The sequence below is a fragment of the Pelodiscus sinensis genome, chromosome 2, assembly GCF_052426305.1.
Source record: "Pelodiscus sinensis isolate ZL-2025 chromosome 2, ASM5242630v1, whole genome shotgun sequence".
Classification (NCBI taxonomy): domain Eukaryota; kingdom Metazoa; phylum Chordata; order Testudines; family Trionychidae; genus Pelodiscus; species Pelodiscus sinensis.
The window spans coordinates 91,035,203-91,058,502 of NC_143053.1; positions in this window are offsets into that span (position 1 = coordinate 91,035,203).

The window sequence follows — 23,300 nt, forward strand, 5'->3', positions numbered from 1 at the left end:
GAATATATGTATTTTTAAAGGTGGCAAATATATTTATCACACTCTTCCTTTCGCATAGTAAACAATCAGGAATAATTCAATTAAAGTTATGATGAGAAGTTAATATAAAATACTACTATAAGGTTAAAGCTGCTTTTCTACATGGATTACACTGGTTCAGAAAAAGTAACAGAATGAAGTTTGTCAAAAAAAAGATATTTAAAAATAATTAAATGTGCATGCATCAAGTGAATTCTATTACTGGGTTATAGGTATGCCTTATTTGTGACAGTTAGAACATAATAATATAAATGGGAATATTTTCCACTGAAGCCCCCCACTGTACTATATTTCCTCCTCTGTCAATTATGTTTCAGTCTGCTAGGAGCTGCTTTTACACCACCATCTTTCCTCCAAAGCACTCAGAGTGCGTTTGAACAAGCTGCTCACTTCATCTGTCATCTTTACATAAAGAGACCTTCTATATCCTGAATCTCCCTTGGTCAGTGGGCTGCACTGGGAGGCAAGTGGGTCAGGAAAATGGCCTACTCACACTGTTGCAAGGCTACTGACCACAGTTGGAGATGTCCCAGAGCATGATAATTATAGAAACATTAGGGAAGAATGTAAAGACCACTCCCCTTTCACCTAAAAAGACTGGAAAAGTTAAGCGAACAGGATCCATTGAAGAGAGATGAGGGGCAAAGATATTTCTACAAACATGAAAGTTTGGGTTTGTTGAATCCTGGTGACCTTCACCTACGTTCAAATGTTGCTCTCAAACTTTCTCTCAGCTCTGATTCTGTCATCTTGTTCTGGCTTCTTACTTGCTCAGTTATTTCAACTTTGTGGTTTACTAAAGATCTGTTTTGTACTCGTTCTTCTATCTTGTACCCAGGATGGGAAACATAAGATCAAATTGAAATAAATGTCCTGCTGATGGAAACTAATATAACTCCACAATCACCTGATGCCTATTTATATCAGCTGAAGAGCTGAACCAAACTGAAGACGTGAACCAAAAAAAAATGTATTTTTTAGACTTATCAAATTAATATTTAAATGTGATATTCAAATCCTTTGGATATCATAAGATTTTGCAATATCGTTTATTTGTATTCATGTGCTTCCTGAGTTCTCTCCCTTACTGTTGTTTTAAATCATCCCTTGGACACATGTTATTCTATGGTTAACACTATAGAGAATACTCAAAAAGTTGTTTTAGTCTATTCTTCTAAAACTCCTAGCTTATCTCTGGATAAATGTTTTAACAAAAGGTAAAGACTGTGGAATGTCATTTAAGCTGCAAATTGCTTGGTTTAGAATTTGCTAGAGGGTAGAAAAAAGAAAAGCTTTTCCTTTATCTCTTCCTTAATCATCATTAAATCCTCCTAAGAACCAGAGCTCGGCAGGCAAACAGATCTAAAAGGAAGAAAATATTTTAAAATGGAGTAGAGGATATATGCAGCCTAACCTTGGCAGTGATATCTTCTCCAGCACTTGTCTCTGTCTATCAGATTTCTCTCTGTCACACCATCTGAAACTGATACCCCCGATGCCCTTCTAGGCAACACCTCTCTGTGTCCCAGCTCATTCTCGTCTGTGACACTTTCTTTCAACAAGACTCAGGCAGGCTTTTAAATAGAAAAGGAAAAGAAATCTGCCTTTACTTCCTTTCAGAGTTGATTTATGAGGAAATATATATTAATGCAGTCTGGTTTAATTGTTTCTGCAGAAGTTTTCTACCTGAGCAGAGGCTTAACTTCATGACTCAGACATGTAGTTTTATACTGAGCTTCAAAGGCACATGGCCTGGGCAAGATACAGCTCTCTCTGCATATTTGTTTGCCTCATTCAGATCAGAGACATGAATTTCACATTTAAAGTATTTACATAATTCAGTGGTGTTGTGTACTACCTTATTCATGAATATCTGAAAAGACAAATTGACATCGCATATCAAATAGGATGCTGGTAAAGAGATGGCAGTGAAGTATTTCTGACAACCTAAGACCTGCTGAAGTTTGGACTCGGTAGAACTTTATGACTGATGGCAGAGTCAGTAGGTGTCACTTTAATTAATTTTCCTTCTGTGACGGCACCCATTCATACTGACACTGGAAAGACATTCATATAACTGGTACAGTCGCATGAATTCATGGGAGATTAAAAAGAAAAAAATCTCTGGTCTTTGCTAGGAGTACTGAGATCACTCACAAAGAATAAATCATAATTCTAAGAATTCTAAGGAGGAGGACAAAAGGGGATTCTAGTACCATATGTACCAACTCCATGGGTGCTGTGGGGTTGGAAAACCCACAGGAAAAAACAGTGGCTACTCAGCACCCACCCATGGGCTTTGTTTATCTCCCTCCCAACTGCTGCAGATTAGCTCCTGAACAGCATGAACGAGGCACTGGAAGGGGAGGGGTTAGAACACATTTGGGGACACAGATGGGAGAGGCAGAGCAGGGGTGGGAAGAGGTGGGGTGGAATTGTGTGGGAAGGGTTGGATGTGGGTGGGACATTGGGTGGAGTGGGGGAGTCAAACACCTTTCAGGAAATGAGAAAGCTGGCGCCTGTGCACAGTACTACTATAAGATGGAACAAGTGAATACCTGACAACTCCACTTGAGTTTGGCCTGATGGAGGGGTGGTTGGGTCAAACCTGCTTCTCTAAGCAAATGCCTTGTTCACTTATCACTAGGCTGATCCCTATTGAAAAGGACACTATTAACAAAGGGATTAATTGCTTGATCCAATCCCATTGGTTGAAGGAGAAATAAAACGGGTGTCTAAATCTTTCCATGTTTTCATCATTAGTACTAAAATCTGACATTTTAAGTGAAGAAGTTAATTTGCTGCTGCCAAAATTGAAATATTCGATATTCTAGGCAGCTCATTTGTGGATACTTCCAGCACAACTTCAGTATTTATATGCTTAGCGTAACACAGCCTGAATTCAAAGGCTGAATGAGTTTATCTATCTAAGAATACCTTCAGAATGTATTGCATAATATCACTCTGGAAAAGGATTGTGTGAGATTATGGCCCAAAGTAATTAGTCTTCCTTAGCTCGAACACTGCAGAGTAAATACCAATGCCTAGCTCCTATTTAGTATTTTTGGCCATTTAGTACTGAATGAAGAGCGGCTTGACAAGTTGGTACAGAAAATGATGGAAACAGCTAAAGGCAAAAGAAGAGATGCTATTTTATAGAAGTTACACTGCAGAAGTGTTACTCTGTACTGCATGCTGCATACCATGTGAAGGAAGTGGCTAGTCTCTTCTTTCACAGTATTACAATACTCCTTAAAGACAATAATCTCAAATAGGAGGCACAATCTTTGAGAAGACAGGAGAAAATAGGGACTGATGCTCTTTAGATTTTGCAAAACTGTAACACCCATCTGGAAAGCCGTTACAATTTAGGTATGCCCTTGATTGCTTTTGGAGCAGGGGTAGGGAACCTAAGGCCTGGGGGCCAGATGCGACCCCTGCCTTGCTTGAATCAGCCCCTGAGGCTCAGGGTCCCCCCCCCCCCACCAGCATTGGGGAGCCTATGCTGGCAACCCAATCCCCCCATCCCATCAAGGGGCTGGACCACACAAAATGCATTATCCTGGGCTCGCCTAGGCTCTGGTGTGCAAGTGGAATATGGGGAGTGTCTTTCTCCTTCTCAGTCAGGGGGCCACACCAGTGAGGGTTTGGTTTTTGGGTTTTTATTGCTTCTCACTTGTGTGGCCCCTAGCGGCTTTTTCCATGGGTCAGCAGCCCCCAACCCAAAAAAAGTTTCCTTGTCCCTGCATTAGAGAATCACTTTTAATTGTGCTAGGTTCTGTACACGCAACATACCTATGTATTTCTGAATCATAGAATCATAGAATAATAGGACTGGAAGGGACCTCGAGAGGTCATCGAGTCCAGCCCCCCGCCCTCAAGGCAGGATCAAGCTCCGTCTACACCATCCCTGACAGATGTCTATCTAACCTGTTCTTAAATATCTCCAGAGAGGGAGATTCCACCACCTCCCTTGGCAATTTATTCCAATATTTGACCACCCTGACAGTTAGGAATTTTTTCCTAATGTCCAATCTAAACCTCCCCTGCTGCACTTTAAGCCCATTACTCCTTGTCCTGTCCTCAGAAACCAAGAGGAACAAATTTTCGCCTTCCTCCTTGTGACACCCTTTTAGATATTTGAAAACCGCTATCATGTCCCCCCTTAATCTTCTTTTTTCCAAACTAAACAAGCCCAGTTCATGAAGCCTGGCTTCATAGGTCATGTTCTCTAAACCTTTAATCATTCTTGTCGCTCTTCTCTGTACCCTTTCCAATTTCTCCACATCTTTCTTGAAATGTGGCGCCCAGAACTGGACACAGTACTCCAGCTGAGGCCTAACTAGTGCAGAGTAGAGCGGCAGAATGACTTCACGAGTTTTGCTTACAACACACCTGTTGATACAAGTAAACTGCTATCTATTTTCATATATAACCTAGAGGATAAGTGAATATTCTCCTGATGTGATTATATGAAACTTAGCTTATTCCTGGCAGGGGCAGGCACAACGGGAGCAATCAGGGGAATGCCCCCAAATTTAGGAATTTAGGAATGCCCCCACCTGTAGGAGGAGGAAACAACAGGGTAGATTGCTTCTGACGAACCTCCTTTTCCCTCCATGCTGCCACTACTTCCTTGCTGCTGGAGTCCAATATCTTGCCTCTGCCTCCATCACTGTTTCACCTCAGGGGCAGTCTGCACAGCAGACCTCAGCACTGGGACTCCAGCAGCAGAGAAGGGAGAGGAGCTCAGCCAGCAACCATCTGCCTGGCTGCTTCTTCCCACCTCAGCCTGCAGGGACATGGGAAGAGCCACTGCCAGCAAGAGCTGCTGCCTCCTTTCTGCTGGGCATTCCAGCCAGAACCATCCTAAGAAATCTAGGGAGAGGGGACACACAAACCTTTCATTTATGTGTGTTTAATGCTCCCCTCCAAAAGCAGACAAATTTAAATTCCTGCACATGCCCCTGAATACTGGCGCATCACATCCCTCTTCGTGAGAGTAAAGAATTATATGTAAATTTCAGAGTTCCTAGAGATTCAGAATGCTTAGTCATCATTACCGCTGCCAGTTGTACAGAGGAGAGTTTACACTCCCAAAACAGATAGAATATGATTAAAGATGGTGGAGGTGATGGCATCTGAATCTAAGGTTTTTGGCTACAGTTTGTGGTTCAGATTTAACAGGGTTAAAATATCACAAACTATTCTTGAGAAAGCAGGATAAAAATTACGGAAATCTTTCAAGATCAGATGATACTGAATAATAGAAAGTGTGTTATCAGCAAAGTCATAGGGGCAAGCGATAGCCCAGTTTCTCTCCAAAATTAAAAGGAATCTAAATTTAAGGTTTCATTTGTGTCCCATCTCTACCATGAAGCTTATACTTTTCTGTGGGGTACATTAGGGGACTAAAGTAGATCAAATGAGAAGAGAATTTTGTGATATTTCTTCTGGTCTTGATTTTTAGGTTATGGATTAGGAATCACAAGATCTGTGTCAAATCCTGGCTCTCTACCAACCTTCTTACATAAACTTTGGCGAGTCACTTAATCCCTTTCTATCTCTTTCCCATCCCTAAAATAGGGTAACATTTTCTGACCTTATAGGGGTCTTGTAAGGATAAATAGACTGTTTGTAAGGGGAAAAAAAGCAGGAAGGAAAAGTCTCTCAGCATAAGCCACTTTACCACAGACACTTGATGGTTATTCTAGGAAAATCCTAGGGTGGGAAAAGAACTGCTCGGTACACACAAGATGAAAAAAACTATAGTGAGGATTAAAAAGGGACTTGATCAAGAGGGAGAAAGGTTTTTGGGACTGTTGTGCATGGGAGCCAAAGTGCAACCGTGTCTAAAAAAATTAGATCTAAGCCTTTACATAAGATAGATGTGTGTACGCTATTTTAAAATCCTTTTTCTCTTATGCCTATGGCAAAATACACCGTACTTGTGCCTTAAGTCTTTCCACTATATATCACTGGTCCCAGACTCACATGAGGAAGAACTGTAGGTGTCCAGACTCAGTTGGACTTGCTAGATCAGTGATCCCCAACGCGGTGCCAGCCCCTGGGCGCATTAGCGGTGCCAGCCCTGGGTGCGCAGCACATGGTCGGTGCTGGCCCTGGGCGTGGCGGTTAGGTGGCTCTGCCTCCGGGTGCGCAGCGTGAGGTCTGTGCCGGCCCCGGGCGCGCAGCGTATGGATGGCGCGGCCCCAGGCACACAGCATAAGGGTGGCACCGGCCTTGGGCATGCGGCACATGGGCGGCCCTGCCACCGGGCGTGCGGCGCATGGGTGCTGCTGTCTTCTAGGAGCGTGACACAGGCGCCGGCTCTGGGCACACAGCGCATGGATGGTGGTAGCCCCACCCCAGCGAGCACAGGACATTAGCTGTTCCGGCCCCGGGCGTGCGGCATATGGAAGGCCCCACCCCCAGGTGTGTGCGCAGCCCCAAAAGGCTGGGGACCACTGTGCTAGATAAACACAGCTGATACACAGGGTACTGTAGCCCAGAGCCCAGTTTAATAAGAAATTTCATCCTAGGATAAGGAAAGACATGAGACCTTCTATCTGAAGGGTTGCATTTAGAAAGACCAGAAAGGGGACAAAGGAGTTGTGAGCCCGATTACCATGACATAGGATCAGAACTTCAATTTACTCTATTTTGAATATAAATAAATATATTTTGAGAAAAAGCAGAGCTTTCATTGTTTGATCAGAGAATACTCAAAAGAGGCCAGTTTTTCAGGGATGAAAGGCATTTGAGTATTTTCTAAGTTACAGAATCAATGTGGCTGAAATAAAGCACACCACAGGTAAATTTTATTGCTCAAGCAAATAATCAGACAACCTGATCTGAGCTGAAGCTCTTTTCCTCAGCAATCTCCAACTGCTTTGCTTTACAGTATTGCAACACATGCCTACTGTCCAAATGTTAAATTGAATCTGGTACATAGGAAATCATCTGGGAGGGTTGTTTCATTCTTTTCAGATGCAACAACTGGAATGCCAGAAGCTCAGCTTAAGGCTAGTCAAAAGATTTCCATCAAAATGGTTTCCAAGCCCATATAGAATAATGGGGACAAGGCTCCTGAACTACAACTCCCATGAGGCACCATGGCAGGCAGGCAAATAATTTAATATTTACTGGCCCAGAGTGGGGATATCATAGGAACATATTTAAAGATCCACCAGTGAGGCTGTTTTTTTTTCCAGGAAAAATGCTACAAAGATGCCTAATAAAATGTGCATGTTTATAGTGAGGATCGCTAATAAATGCTGGAGTTGTAGAAAAGTCCATGGTGATTTTATTCACATGCTGCAGTATGCACAGTAATACTCTCCTTTTGGGAATAAATGATTAGGTGGTTAAGTCTGATCCTAAGTAATGACCTTTGGAATGATCCCAAAATTATATACAACTCCTGGGAGATGTAAGTGGCTTACCGAGCATCAGTAAGAGCAAGTTGTATATATATTGAAAGCTAGCGTAATTGTTAGGGAATCAATTGTTAAACCCTGGCCATAGGGAATGAAAGAAAGAGTGGTACATGTGACCTGACTGATATGCAGATAGTTAGGGGCCAGGTTAGATGGTAGCTGTGGAAAATTACAACCCATTAAGATTTGTTTAAGCAATATATGAAGAGTTTCATAGTTCAGAGACTAGTGAATATACTATGTGTGTGTATTAGCAAGAAAACTGAATGTATGATGATAATATCCTCCCATTGTAAAAACAACAGAAAGGTTAAGGGGGGAGAAATCTCCAGGAGGTTCATCTCTTCCACCTTTTTTAGGAGGAGGAGGAAGGGAAGGGCTATCACTTTTTTGGTATCAACCCCCCTAAACACAGGGGTATTCAAAGAGCCCAGGACCACCAAAAGTGAGTCACTGCACAATCATGTTGGCTCACAGGCCCTGTCCTCCCTTTCCTGCTCTTTAGCAGCACAGCTCTTAGGCAAACTTCTGGTCATGGGCTCTTGGTTCTAAGATGTACCTTTACAAGTAGAATCTACACTTGGAGAGGGGCCATGGAAAGTAACAGTTTGGAGATGTTTTCTCCCTGTTCTCTGCAGTGTGCAAGATAACGTACATCCTCCTAACCCCACTCTCCTTCTTCCTAGAATCAGATGCTTTTACAGGTCTCCAGCCTGTCCTTTACCATAAAAAACCTGGACATCTGTAGACAATGCTAAAACCGTGCTATAAATGGATAAGCCTCAGTTAGAAGTTTAGTATCACTCAGATTGTCTCAAAGAGAGAGTAGAATCTATTACAAAGATTGAAACAAAGACTGAACCCAGATTAGATTATAGCAGCATACATCATTCAGACCCATCTGATTTTTGTACTCTCATTATTTATCCAGCCACAGAATATCCATAGATCAGTAATTGTGATTTCTAGCCACGAAAATTTCAATTTTCAGTTATTACATATCTGGGAAGAACTTGCTGAAAAAAAGTGAAAAGATGCACATCTTTGGTTCTCCTCTGATCTTCTTCTTCTCTGCTTTCAATCAGGGAGCAGAAACAATACCTCATAAGGTCGGGGAACAACTATAGAGCATGAATAGCTAACAATGAAGTCCATTGAAATAACTTGCAAACCACAAAATTGTCTAGAATAAATTAATGTGATGTGTTTGTCTCACCAGTGCAAGCATTTTAGACAAAGCAGGGGAGGCAATATATTTTACTTAACTAACTCCTGCTGGTAAGAGACAGAGGGAAGGTGGTCCAATAAATGATATTATCTCACTTAACCTGTCTCTATATTATCTATAGATTGACATTGCTTCAACATTACATGCAACAATTTTGAATTGGAAGATTTTTGTGGTAATTTAATTAGAGACAGGATTTTATTTGTTGAATGCATTATTTCCAATAAATAGATCACTCAGCTCTACTTATAACTATATCTGTTAGCATAGTGACTCATGGCCACGTACAATATTGGAGTAAAATGCAAACATGGCAAGGGGAGTAGCTGACCAGAGTTTCAGTAACAGAGTGTAAGTACTGAGCTCAAATAGAAGTTCATGAACTGTAACAAAAGGCCAGATTTTTGGAAGTAGTCAGCACCCAACATGGTGAGAGAAACTAATTACTTATTTTGATATTTAAGAGAGAACTGCGCTCATTAGAAAATCTGGCTTTTATTCAAGTGTCTGAATGGGAGCTGAGTGCTTATAAAAACCTGGTCTCAGGTGTGGGTGCTGAGCCCAGGAAAAATCTGTCTCTAAGGGTATAGCTACACATCACCCTTACCTCAAAATAAGCTAAGCAATTTGCACTATGTGCTTCGGTGCTATTCCAAAATGTCCTTACCCCTCATGCAATGAGGTTTACTGAGACTTTGGAATAGCAAGCTCATTATATTTCAATATAACAGGCTTTCTCTTAAGTCACGGAATAGCTCTGCTGTGTAGTCGTAGCCTTAGTTACAGCAAATCCTTAATCCATGTGCTCCTTTTGATGTCAGGAGGAGCGTCACATGAAGATCAGTCTCTTCATTGGTAGGCAGCCACTATGAGGTGAGTCCACATCAATCAATAATGCTACTTTTGGAACTTAAATTTATTTTAATCTACCAAGCTTCATCTTGCTCCCATTAAAGCCAACAGAAGCTTTCCCACAGAATTCAATGACAGCAGGATTGGGTCAAAAAAGACTTCCCTTGAGTTAGTTCTGAGTGCAAGCTTTTAAATAAACTTCATTTTTAATTCACCATGAAAAAAATGACCTCCTTCCTACATCATCATCTCCTGAGGTACTCTTTTCCCTGGTAATAATTTTACATATTCAAGGATCCAAAGGAGAATTTTTTTACATCTTGAGAATTGAGCCAGGTTTCTTAAAGGTCTTCATTTGCAATTAAATACATTCTCCAAATGGACAACTGAAATTATCAGTTTTCCCAGTTTGATGAATGTTTACCACAATGATAAACTCTTGATAATCTGATGGAGAGGATGATAACGTGTACATTTGGGGATACAGAGCGTCCCCACTATAAGTCACCCTGGTATACATCCGTTCCACACTAAAGTCATTGATGCTTGTAGGAACTGATATGCTTTAAGTCCTCCCATCCCCTGCTCTTAAGTTGCATGCAAAGGAAAAAAAAAAAAAGAAAAATAGCAAATGGAAGTCAGCAGCGGGAAAAAAATTCCCCTCTAAGTGTTTCACCATAAGTCCAAGTTTTTTGGAGTGTATCTTGGACTTATAGTGAGGATGGCCTATATCACATTGACCTTTGAAGAGAAGCTGCTCCTTTACTTCTACTTCTCAAGCTAATTTTACCAACAAAAAATGGAATATTTTGTCTTCTATGGCTCCTTAGCTTGCTGCACTCCACCACTGCCATAAAACAGAAGATAATGTATTCTGTCAACAGAGTGAAATAATGTTGCTAGGTAATAGAGTTTGAAATGTTTACAAACCTATAAATGAAAACTGCTCCATTAATATGAATGAATATAATCAAATTCCTTCATGATAATTGCTACATACATAATATTGCAAACGAGCTATTTTTAGTACATTAGTTACAAGTTTTATGGGCTCGGAAAAGAAGTGACTGTTCATTAGCATTAACTTCTGTTATGCAAAAGGATGTTCAAGATCCTTTCATTAAGAGTTGAAGGCCCCATTCTTCAGGCATTTGCCAGTAGGCTGGGTCTCATTTTAATCAACTGTCTGTGGAAGAAAGACAGAAAACAATGTAATTCCATGTTTTAAGTCACACCAGGTATTGGGCTGCTGATTTGGGAGATTGTTATATCACATCACACTTGCCTGGTTTTGTGTGTGTTGGGTTACCAATATCAGAAATTTCATTCTCTCAATGCTATAATTCAGAGGAAAACTGAATTTCCTCTTACCCAGCTGGACAGAAGTTGATGGAGTGTTCACTCTGTGTTTTCCAATTTTCAACTGAACTGGTATGGCCAGAAATTAAATGTGCATCTAATGTAGCTGGGGCACAGATTTGCTCCCTGAAGCTTGGGGGAACCCGGGACTGAATTGTGTTTCCACATCTCAATATGCCCCTTGATTGCTCTTGGACAGTAGTACTGGAATTATTTTTATGGTAGGAATGCTGAGATGTTCCCTACCAAACTTGTTCATTCCCCTCACCCCTTCCCCCCAGGCTGGGATAACACCTAGGCCAATGCTCTTTGACAAGATGGGCTAGACACCATTGTAGCTAAAAGTTGTCCAGTCCATCTAGTCAGGAAGAGTTTGCAACTTAGCCAAAGCTAAAGGCAACTGAAGAGTTGAGGGTCAGCACTGAGACCTAGCACAGCAGTGCAGCCTCCAGGGCTGGTGGCCTGGACTCCAAGGATAGCAGGCTGTAGAGACTGGGGAGGATCATAGTAGGTGGGACCACAAAAGGGCCATCCAGAGACTAGTACACGGAGCTGGCTTCTTGGTCTGGGGAAGCTGGGTGAAAAACCCAAAGGTACTGCAGCATCCTGTGTACCCATATTCCCTATGGGTGTGTCTAGACTACTGAGTTTTGTTGACAAAAGTGGACTTTTGTCGACAAAACTATACCTGCGTCTACACTACTGCTGAGTTCTGTCAACATAACATCGACAGAACTCAGCAGTTTTGTCGACGCTGTTAAACCTCATTTTACGAGGCATAACACCTTCTGTCGACAGAGTTCTGTCGACAGAAGGTGTTATTGCCTGTAGGGTTGCATCTAGACTACAGGGTTTTGTCGACAAAGCAGCTTGCTTCGACAGAACTGAATGTGTCTAGACGCTCTATGTCGACAGAAGTTTTGTCGACAGTATCTGTCGACAAAACTTCTGTTGACAAAACCCTGTAGTCTAGACGTACCCTATGTCTATACTTTTGGGGAATTCACTCATGGCATGAGTGTAACCCATTTACATGATGAAGACATGAGAAAAAAAATTATCACAATTGGCTGGAGAAAGAAAAAGTGGGAAAAGTGAAGGGATCCAGAATGATGGATACAAATTGGCTTAACTATGAGCAAAGCGTTGGGTGGAAGTATCCAATATACAAATTCCAGGTGCCCAAGTACCAGAAATGTCACTTGCAAAACTCTTGCATCATTATGAATGCAATGGTAATGCACCTGAGTAGGTATCAAAGCATGAACTTCTAGATCTAAATGCATGAGCTTCTAATGCAAGAGCAGAAAGAAATCTCTCCTCTCCTAGTGAAAGCTGTATAGCAGTCTAATCAATCTCTAGTGGCCTAGCTATACCTATACAGGAACAGAGAGTAACACCAACCTGATGCGGTTCAGATTAGATTAATGGCTTGATTACAAAATCTACAAATTTCTTAAATTTAATACCTTCAGCCCACCTCCCTCTGCAACACACAAATATATGTAAGAGTCAAGTACAATCTGACCATTAGGCTGCAAGAAATGTGAGGCAAGAAATATTTTTTCATATATATTCTACAAAGTACCATGAAAATTTTCAACATTGTATATCTTCTATAATAGTAACTCTCTTCTCTTGCTTAGATAAAACAAAATAAAGTCCAGCCCCATAACAGAAAATATAGAATTAAAACTCATTACAATATTTAATACACAGTAATCAAAACAGTTTAGCTCAGTTTAAGATACTGATCTTAAAGCAGAAGATGAATAATAGGGAATATGGTTGTTGGTACGATTGTAGAGGTAGCTTCTTCTAAAAGCAATATGCTTTCAATGACAATTTGTGTGCATGGAGAGAGAATTTGGTTTCAACTTTTAGTATTTATATAGTTTTCTTCATATCTGAGTAATGCATTTGCATTGCACAATTTGCATCAGGCATTGAACTTATGAATACACACTTAAAAATGTTGCCTAAATGCACAATGCATATGCCAATATGTCAGTATTGGGGAATGAAGTATTTTATCTATCAGAGCCATAACAAGCAGAGGCAAGCTAGAATTACATACAGCCCCCAACCAACATAACTGGACAGTATTTTTAGGTTTGCAAAAACAGCTTTGGCTCCAAAGACAATATAGACCTTTTGCACTTCTACTAAGACTTTGACAAAACACAATTAGTGGCATTGGTTGCTAGCCAGCACATGAAGCCATGCACATTTTTAAATGTTACAGGAGAATTCCCATTTTAACCCTGGAACAGAGACCAGGAAAGAGAACAAAAACGCAAAATAAATGAAAACACTTTTTTGGAACTTTACTGTACCCGGAGATTTTAAAGTATAAATAAGTAACCAAGGCCCTGTCCCAAACAGCTTACAATCCAATTTAGCCAAGGCACAATACATGAGGCAACATAACAGTAGTGAATGGAAGGAAAAGAAAATAGTGGTAACAGCAGTAAGGTTATGTGGTTACTCAGCCAGAGCATGAGTGCATTTAGGTAGTGCGGGGTTTGTCTTTAGATAGATCTTTTGATGGATTTGTTTGTGATAGGTCAGTTTGGCTGATGATGACTTTCCAGGGTCAATTCAATTTAGGCACAGAGAAGTTCAGTGCTAAAGGCTACAAATTTTGTTTTATATATATTATATATATGGTTGCATATTTTCATTCTGTGGAATAACTTCGATTGTACAGCTCCAGATATATAGCTGACTGCAAACTATAGTAATAGTTCTCATTTTAATGAAAAGCTACCAGGCAAGGCAAAATTTATTTAAGGTTTATTTTCACAAAAATAAATCCTAAACTACCTTTGGAGTCTCAGCTTCTAGAACTATATTTACTGAAGGGAATTGACTGTGGTAGGCTGAAAAGATTCACAGTCAGAACTGTAATCACATAATGGAAGCAGCATAGGTCTTTTATGAGTGGATTGGGGGAGGAATTCTGGTCTAAGACTAAATAATTGTCTACTACAATCCTCCTCCGTAATGTCCTGCACCCTAGCAGCTCCCCTCCACACACTCCATGAAACTTATCTATTTTCCCATCAACTTCAGTGTGTTGTGGATCAGGCTGCCACAGCTAAAAGAAGATTTCCAGGGAGATAGCATGATATACATAAACTGCTACACTACACTACCCCAAATCTATGAGTTAAGATAACTCTCTCCCTTTTGTATGATTTTCCCGAACATTAGGTGCCTTCTTCCCAAGCTGGTTATGTTGCAAGAGTGGTCTCATCTTTTTGGAAATTGGAATCTGCAGAACTCCTGGGAGAGGTCTATGTAATACTGCCGTGCCCTTTCCAGGGGTGACTCTCCCTTATGCACATCATACCTTCTGGGCTTAGAAAGTAGAGATTGAACATGTACAGGTGAACCAAACATACTAACTTCATAGCTAGTAAGACTAGAAGGAGCCATTATGATAATCTAGTCTGACCTTCTGTGTAACAGTCCATAGAATCTCACTCAGTATCTCATCCAGTAGTCTGGATCACGACCATAATTTGCTTGAGCTACAGCATATCTTTGAGAGATCCAGTCATGATGTAAACACTTCTAGTGATGTACAATACACTCTCTCACACTAAGTTGTTTCAATGGGCAGTTACTTTCACTATTACATGTTTGTGCCTCATTTCTAATTTGTCAAGCTTCAGTTTCCAACCGTAGGCTTCCATAATGCCTTTTTCTGGTAAAGAACAATTGCTTTCAAGAAATGGCTTCCCCAAACAGAAACTTGCAGAATGTAGCTGGTTTCAGAAGAATTTATACGTACCAAGCTACACATCATACCATCGCTACACTGCTGTTTATAATTCCCTGAACAGGCCTGGATTTCTTCCCAAGCTGGGCACAAGCAAATCATGTATGTTTTAAAATATTATATATTCAAATGTATACACCAAGAAGCAAATAATGTAGGCCATACTTACCTGGGAAGCAATGTTTCCAGAAAGATATGGTGGATAATCATCTGACCATATAGTCCCAGTGCAATGTGATCATTGGATGAATAAATGAGGGAATTTTGAGTAGAAATAAGATTGTTTTGCTGGTTTATTAGTACTGTTGTGACAGCTGCTGGAATACTGTTTCCAGTTCTGGTGTCCGCTGTTCAAGAAAGATGTTGAAAAATTGGAGAGGATTCAAAGAAAATTCACAAGAATGATTAAGATAGATTGAGCTCTTTGACTCTATTTAGATTAACAAAAAGAAGGTTAAGGGGGTGACCTGAGTAGTCTATACGTCCCTACATATAAGCAATTGTTTAAACAGTGGGCTCTTTCAAAACATAAGATGATCCAATGGCTAGAGGTTGATGCCAGACACATTCTGAATGGAAATAAGGCAAAACTTCTTAATGGTAAGAATAATTAATCTTGGATCATCTTGTCAAAGTTTATACAGTCAGGCCCCGACTTATAAACTGGTTACGTACCAAACACCTGGTCATAAACTCGATTTGTTCGTAAGTCGGGAATACATACTTTTAAATTCAGCCATGCTGTTCGTAAGTGCGGATGATGCGTTTGTAAGTCGGGGACTGGCTGTAATAAGGTTAATAGGAGGTTGGTCGTAAGTGCGAATGGTCGTAAGTCGATGCGTTCATAATTCGGGGACTGCCTGTATTAGATTCTCCATCACTTACCATTTTTAAATCAGGGTTGGATGTTGTTTTTAAAAGATATGCTGCAGAAATTTTAGCCTTGTGATCTATAAATACTCAAGCTAGCTCACTGAAAGCAGCACAGATGTGTATGTGAGAACGGGAATCTCATCCCTTGCTCATACTATAGGCTAAGGCCACATCTACACCAGGGTACAATGATGAACTAAGGTAAGCAACTCCAGCTATGTGAATAGCACACCTGGAGTCAATGTACCTTAGTTTGAGTTACCACAGCATCTCTACTGCGGGGGTACTCCTCTTACTCTTTTTGTGCTAGTGGAATACCGGAGTCAACATATCTTTAGTGCAAATTAATGAGATTCTAATTTTTTTCTTAGGGGACTAGATTGCTTGAAATTTTACCATAGTTACTTGTCCTTGATTTGGACCAGTGGCTCTCTGCTATGAAGTCAACTATATCATTCTTCTGTTGAACTCTTATCCCTTCTGGAAATATTGACAGAACACGATAACTATTTACTTACATCTGGGATTTCTGTTTTATTGAGCAAAGACTTTGTTTTACTTTGCAACTTAGTTTTAATACCACTCATGAAATCTCAGACTGAATAAATATAGTCATTCTTGCAATGACCCCTATTTGGTATTTGACACAAGAACGGTGCACAGACACATAATAGTTCATCTAAGCCACACCTTGAAGATAAACTTGGACAACATGCAAATGATAATGTTTGGTTACTCATCCATGCCCAAGAAATCAATGTATTTCCCTTTCCATTTTAAAAATGTAGTAAATAAGTAGGTGTCAATGCCCCTCTGCAGTGATAGGGTGGATTGTCATGTAGAAGATCTGGTGAAAAGAAGTGGTGAATATTTTTTATGGAGGAAAAAGTTGACATTTACAATTTTCAGTTGAAAAGTGATTTTCAGCATATACTTTGAAAAATTGTTTGCTTTGTTTGGAAGGTAGGATTCGGCACATAGTAATATCTCAAAAAAACAAGGTGAGATGAAGGAGAAATCTTTAATAAAACATTAAGCTGAAGATAAGAGTCCTTGGCCAGTGGCACCATGCACTCAGACTAAGGGCATAAGTAGTGCTTTGTATCATTCAACAGATTCCCTGCTGGCTGATTGAAAAATGACAAATGGTCTGAAATGAGACTCCTTTCTAGCTTACCTAATCAGAAGGGTATTTGGACAAGGGAGTGGTTCAAAAGCAGGGTGTAAAAATGCCCAAGAGTAAATGATGTGTAATTACATGCTATTGAGGAGGAAAGATGCAAGTTACTTTTAGCAAATTAATGTATGGAAACAAACTAGCTTTTAAAATTAAAGAAAAACAAGAGGCCAAATTATGCAGTTACTCTAAGAGAACCGAAATTACTCAAATGGCAGGAAACAATTGTCTAAATGCAGGAAATAGTCTAGTGAAGGTAGAATGCACACAGCAGGCAGAGACTGAATTAATTTTCTCTTCCCTTTTCTCCAGCATGGCACACCACCTTCTCCATTCAAGACTGAAATGACTGCAGTGGTTAAAATAACACCATACACATAAGTCATAAAAATTACTTGTCACATTGTAAATGCACATGGTGTTGTCCTGCCTTTCAAAAGAGATGTCAAACTCTCCAGTGCCAGGCCACATAAAATATAGTGACAGTGGATAATTTAGCTCAAGATATTTCATCATCCAGAAAGTTTTTCTGAGACAGATGGACAGATAAACCAACTGCATTCATTCGCATTTACTACTTGCTTTTTTGGATCCATCAATCATGGATCCAAAAGAGGAATGCAAGTTCATGCCAATTTTTTTCCTGTGTTTTTAAGCAGCCGATCCAGGATTTAACATCTTTCCAGAGATGAAAAAGGTAGAGTTTAGCTGTCATTTATTTGCGCACAGGTAAATTCTTTCCAAACCCGGTGTGTCTTAGCATTTAAAAAAAAGGAAATATGTTTATTACAGAGCTATTCCTGCCGTTAAAAACAAGGATCAGTTTACTGGTTCCTTAGATGTAACCTCACTTTTCTTTTTAAGGTGTTGTTTTTATTAGAACATGGTAGCAACAAAGGAGTAAATTGTAAACATTTATCATCTAAGCATTGCATTTATTGATTTTCTCATATATAGCACTTTGGGTACATAGTGATATATGTTGGTACCAATGAAAAACGAAAGGTTATAACAGTTCACTGATTATGGATCATCCCCTGAGAGAGCAAGGAAACTTGTAACAAAGTGCCTGACTTGAACGTTACCCATTTATTGTGTTTTAAATGCACTTTGTGGATCCTTAATGCTGCGGGCCAATTTCTTTCCCGGAATAATTCCACTCAAGTCAAGAGATTTACACCAATAGTTAATTTGCCTCTCTGTGAGTGCTTGTTTCTCTGTGTGAACATCTTGGTTTATTGGAAAGTCTCCTTCAGTAACTATGGAGTACGTTGCATCGTTTTCAGATCATAAAGTAAATCATCAGTAACAGCTCAAGTAACATATGACACACAATTCAACCGCCTTCTATACCATGAATATAGATAAGGCTTTATGTACTTATTTCCTTAGGGCTAGATTTTGGTCAGCCTGAACTCAATCAGGAAATGGGAGGAGAGGCTAGAAAGACCCCACCGCTCTTTGGGTAATTACTTCTTGTGTGATCTAAGTGTAGGCGGGGAAGAATTCCAGTCTGACATCTCCCAGAGTGCCTGGCATCCGAAAGGATGTGAGGAAAGTAGAAGTAGGTGTAAGCTTCATAGGCAGAAGTATGCTATATTCTCCCCGATTTGTCAGAGCTCCATTGGCATTTTGTCACTCTGCAGTGGATTTTCCACAATGCCTCTCGTAGGATGGAGATGATCCACACTTCCTTGGTGCTGAAATGTGTCAGCCAGGCATAATCTAGCCTTTAGCGTGATGGCATTTATTCTAACTTCAGATCTTGCCTCCTCCAGAGGAGTAATGTAGTACATTAGGTGTATAATTTTCTAGTCATGTCTGACTTTTTCTTAAGGTGACATAAAAGCAACAACTGACGTTTTCTGACAGGCAGATTGTCAGTGTCATTCCAAATGAGCGTTGCCGAGACAGATCTGCTTACAAATGTCAGAAGCTGGTGAAAGGGAGGCAGAAGAAAAGGAAATCAAGCTTCTGCATTTGCTGATATGTAACTGATGTTGTTATACAGTATGCAGCACTGAACAATGTGAAAGGGAAGGTATAATGTAAAAGGCGGTTAGGCTTGTTCTACACATGCCACTTATGTCGATAGAGTGTGGAAAATCCACACCATTGAGTGACGCAGTAATATCAACCTCACCCAGGGTGTTGACAGGGCTCTGAAAACCCTCCCACTGGCATAGGTAGCATCTTCAGGGAAGCACTACAGCAGTGCAGCTGCAACCTTTTCAATATAGACAGGTTCTTACATGGCTCACAATTTGTTGTCATTGCCAAGACGTGCTGACATTTTTCAATGGTTGTAATCACAACCATTATATGTTTCCCTCTGTGCCTCATGTAGTATGCACTTTATCCCCTTCCAAATGCCCAAGGCTCTGAATGAGCTTTCTGGAAGGTATATTTAGTTTTCATATTTACATTGCAAATATAGCAGGGGTAAACACATGCAACTTGGTGAAGCATCGCTGTCCTCGAGTTTTCATTCATCCATTACACTGAAGAGGAAAAGCCTGATTGTCACAGTTACTGAGCATCCAATAGCAGCCGCTGATTTCAGTCAGTCCCAAGCTGAAATACAAGTTCACATCTTTTCTTAAGTTTGTGAAAGTTTGATCCACTTTTTAAATAAAACAAACATGGTTGGGGGGGGGGGGGGGAGAAGAGGAAGGCTGCGGGTTTCTATGCACTTTCCTGTTTATGTCCTGAAGGGAAAAAGAAGAAATCCGCAGCTAGTGAAAATCATCATGGGTCCACTGAACCTGGTTTATCACTACAGAAGATCATTTCTGAACAGACTGAAAAGAAGAGTACCAGAAATTTTCAGGCATATTCTTGTAACATATCCAGCAGCATCCATCTATCTAATGGATGACATGTTTAAAAACACCCAACCAACCTCCTTCCCCTCCCCCCCCCCAGCCAAAAAACCCCAAGAGTTTGTCACTCCACAGATTTACTTGTACAAGTAAATCATATTCAAATTATCCTACTGAAGTTGGTGGGCCAATTCATATGGAGTAAGGATTCTCAAATGACAGATGTTAGGACAGAGACACCTTTAGATTTCTGGCATGCTACAATTATAAAGACATTTCAAAAAGACTATACATTTTAAATGAATATACCATTTGCTAATAGAGCCAGCAGAAAACAATCCAAGAGGTGAAATGTTGCAGTTAGAACACTGTATGCTGAAGAGAAAGCCAGCTGAGCATGGCTTAACACACCCTTCCAGTTCCTAAAAGGAAGTCACATTTTACAAACCAAACTTGGCACACGGAGCTGCAGAGAAATCAAATATTTGCATAAGATTTTCTACTTTTGCCTATGAAAAGGTAAGGCAACTGAAAAAGTTAGGATTCTCAGGGGAATGCACATTTGAGATACTGTGACAAAACTCCTTCTCTGTTTTGGCAGGTCCTGCACTTTAGGGTGGACTGCTGAGCTTAGAGACTCATGGCAGCCTTCCATTTAGACTCTTTCCCCAAGGGCATAAACTTGACATTTACTTAGCCATCATCATTGGCTAACATAGGGGAAAGGGAGGTGAATAATCCCATAGGTTCTGCTGCTCCTCCTAGTGGGTTGGGGACAGGCCAGACCCCTTTCCAAAGTAGTTCTTCCCCTCTGGTGTGTCTCACTGTCCAGGCCAACTCTTCTGTAGCAAATAGGGAGTGGGGGGTAGAGAGGACCCAGGCCTGCCCTCTACTCCAGGTTCTAGCCCAGGGACCCTGTAGATAGCAGCTGTCTGCAACATCTCCAGAGGCATCTGTGAGACAGCTATGATTCCCTGGGCCACTTCCTCACTGTCCCATCCCAGCACCTTCTTTATCCTTACTGCAGGACCTTCCACCTGGTTCCTGACAGTGTCTGTACTGCCTCCCTTCCACTGTCCTCCAGCAGCATGCCTCCTTACTCCAGCTCCTCACACACCCAGAACTAACTCAAGGGAAGTCTTTTGAACCAGTATTAGCCAGCTCTTAATTGGCTCCAGATGTCCTGATTAGCCTGTCTTAATTGGTTCTAGCAAGTTCCTGATTGACTCCAAGTGATCTGATTGCTCTGGAGTAGCCTCAGTTAGTTTACCCAGGGAAAAGGGAATTGTGTAATCTGGGGCTAATGAACCTGCCGTCTGTCATTCTCCTGTAGCCATCTGGCCTCACCCTGTCACAGATTAATATTATATTCTACGGTAATAGTTCTCATTTTCAGAAAAAAATAGTAATTAAGAGTCTATTTAAGATTTGTTTTTGCAAAATTAAACTCCAAAATCTCAACCTACTTTTACTTAAGGGAATTGTCTATGGAGACAAAAAAAACCTAATCACAACTGGAGTCACACAATGCACACAAACATGAAATATTTTCTAGGGGGAGAAGTGGAGTAACCCCGTTAGTGATTGGTAGAGACTGACATTCAGCAATGGGTGTCCTAATATTCAGCTTGCATATTAACCTTTTAATATCTAAAAAATTAAAAGTATGAGACACCTCCTTTTCATCTCCTCACACACAATCTACATCCCTCTTTTGAAGAGCCTGCAACTAAGACTTCCTTTTTAAAATATTTGGAGCCTGGGGAGTGATCATAAACCATCAAATATTCACTTGCATTTTTTGTCAAGGGAGAACATTTAGCAAAAATAAGGTAAGTCCAGATGACAGTGAAGCCACTAGCATGAATTTGTACATGCAAACTGAATTTATGTGCATAAATCCAACAAGTATTTACTCAGTTTATTGTTCATATGAATTTTGCACGCACAAGCCTAAGTTTATGCATGCAAAAATCTAGCCACAGAAGATGGCCACTGTAATTTTACAAGCTGTGATAAAAAAATTGGCGCTTAATATGCAGACAGTCTTTTGGTATGTTCACTGATCATTCTGCTATCTCCTAACTTATCAAGCAGACTAGAGGGCAGAGTGAGTAACAGCATGTTTTATAACAGCCATCAACAACAATTCTTTGTGTAGAAAGTATATTAAATAATTGGAATTATTGATAACCATTGTTCAGACACAGGTGGCATGATGCAACATCCTAATAACATTTTTGTTTCTAACTTTACAAGACAGGGTCAAATGAAATGCAAGCTACAGCATATCTATTAGTTGGTTTATGACTGTCTGCTTTTGTCAGTGAATTTTATCATATAAACTTTTTGCCCCAGCAAGCTCAATCGATATCATTACTAGCACGTCAAAAAATCATCAATTTATAAGCGCAAACAGATTTTTTTGAAGTGGTATTCTACTGTACTTTGAAGATATATCATTTTTAGAAGAGGCAATTTAACAACCCATTGAATATATTAGAATTTCACAAATGATTATTTCTGCTATTGTTTAACAATGTGTGTGCGCTCACTCTGGTTTATAAGCAACAAATATCAGCATGTTTTGCTTCAAAGCAAGGCCGTTGGCTTCTGCGCTCACCACACATCTGTTAGAATTCTGCTTCCTTAGGCAGAGGAGCAATTATCTCATCCACATATGCCTTTTCCTCTGCTCTTTGAGCTCCCAACTTTCTACTCACACAAGACCAAACTCCCTCAAAGTCATGCCCCCTGCCCTGAAGCTTCCCCAAGGCCACATCCCCTGCTTACTACATTCTCCCTCCCTTGGTGGCTCATTCTTCCCTACCCTCACTCACTTTATGGGGCTGGAGCAGGGGGTTGGGGTGTGAGAGGGTGTGATGGCTCTAATTGCGGATGCAGGCTCTGGTGTGGGGCAGGGGGATGAGGTCAGGGAGAGAGTGAGCTATCTAGCTGGGGGTGCGGGCTCTGGGCTGGAGCTAGGGCTGAGGGGTTTGGGATGCAGAAAGGGGCTTCAAGCTGAGGGATTTCAAGTGTGTGGGGAGGGTTAATGTTGAGGCAGGGGACTAGGATACAGGAGGGGATGAGGTTTGAGGCTGGGGGTGCAGGCTTTGTGGTGGGGCAGGGATCAGGGACTTAGGGTGCAGAAGGAGAATCTGCATTTTAGGGGACAAGTCTGGGGCTTGGGCTCTAGCACTGGCTTAACTTGGATGGCTCCCACTCAGCAGTGCTGTGAGGCTTAGGCAGGGTCTCTGCTTGTCCTGGTTTTGTGCTGTGCCCTGGAAGCAGCCTACAGGTCCAATTCCTAGGCAGCGGAGGGCCAGGAGGCTCTGCACAATTCTCTTGCCTGCAAGCAGCACCCCTGCAGCTTCTGTTGGCTGAGGTTTCTGGTCAAGGGAGTGTGGAGCTGGTGCTCAGGACAGGGGAAGTGTGTGGAACCCCCTGCCTCCCTGCTAGGAGCTGGACCTTCAGGACACTTTCAGAGGGCAGTGCAGAGCCAGGATAGGTAGGGAATAGCCTGACTGGGATCCTCAGCACCAATGGCTGGATTTTTAATGGCCCAGTTGTAGGTGCTGACCAGAGTCACCAGGGTCCCTTTTCAACTGGGTATTGTGCTAAAAAACTGGATGCCTGGCAACACCGCTCTGGTCTAAAGAGGTGGAAGCAGAACCAGGCCCAATAAAGTGGACTTTTTAAAGGTAGTCATTAATTACATGCTCCC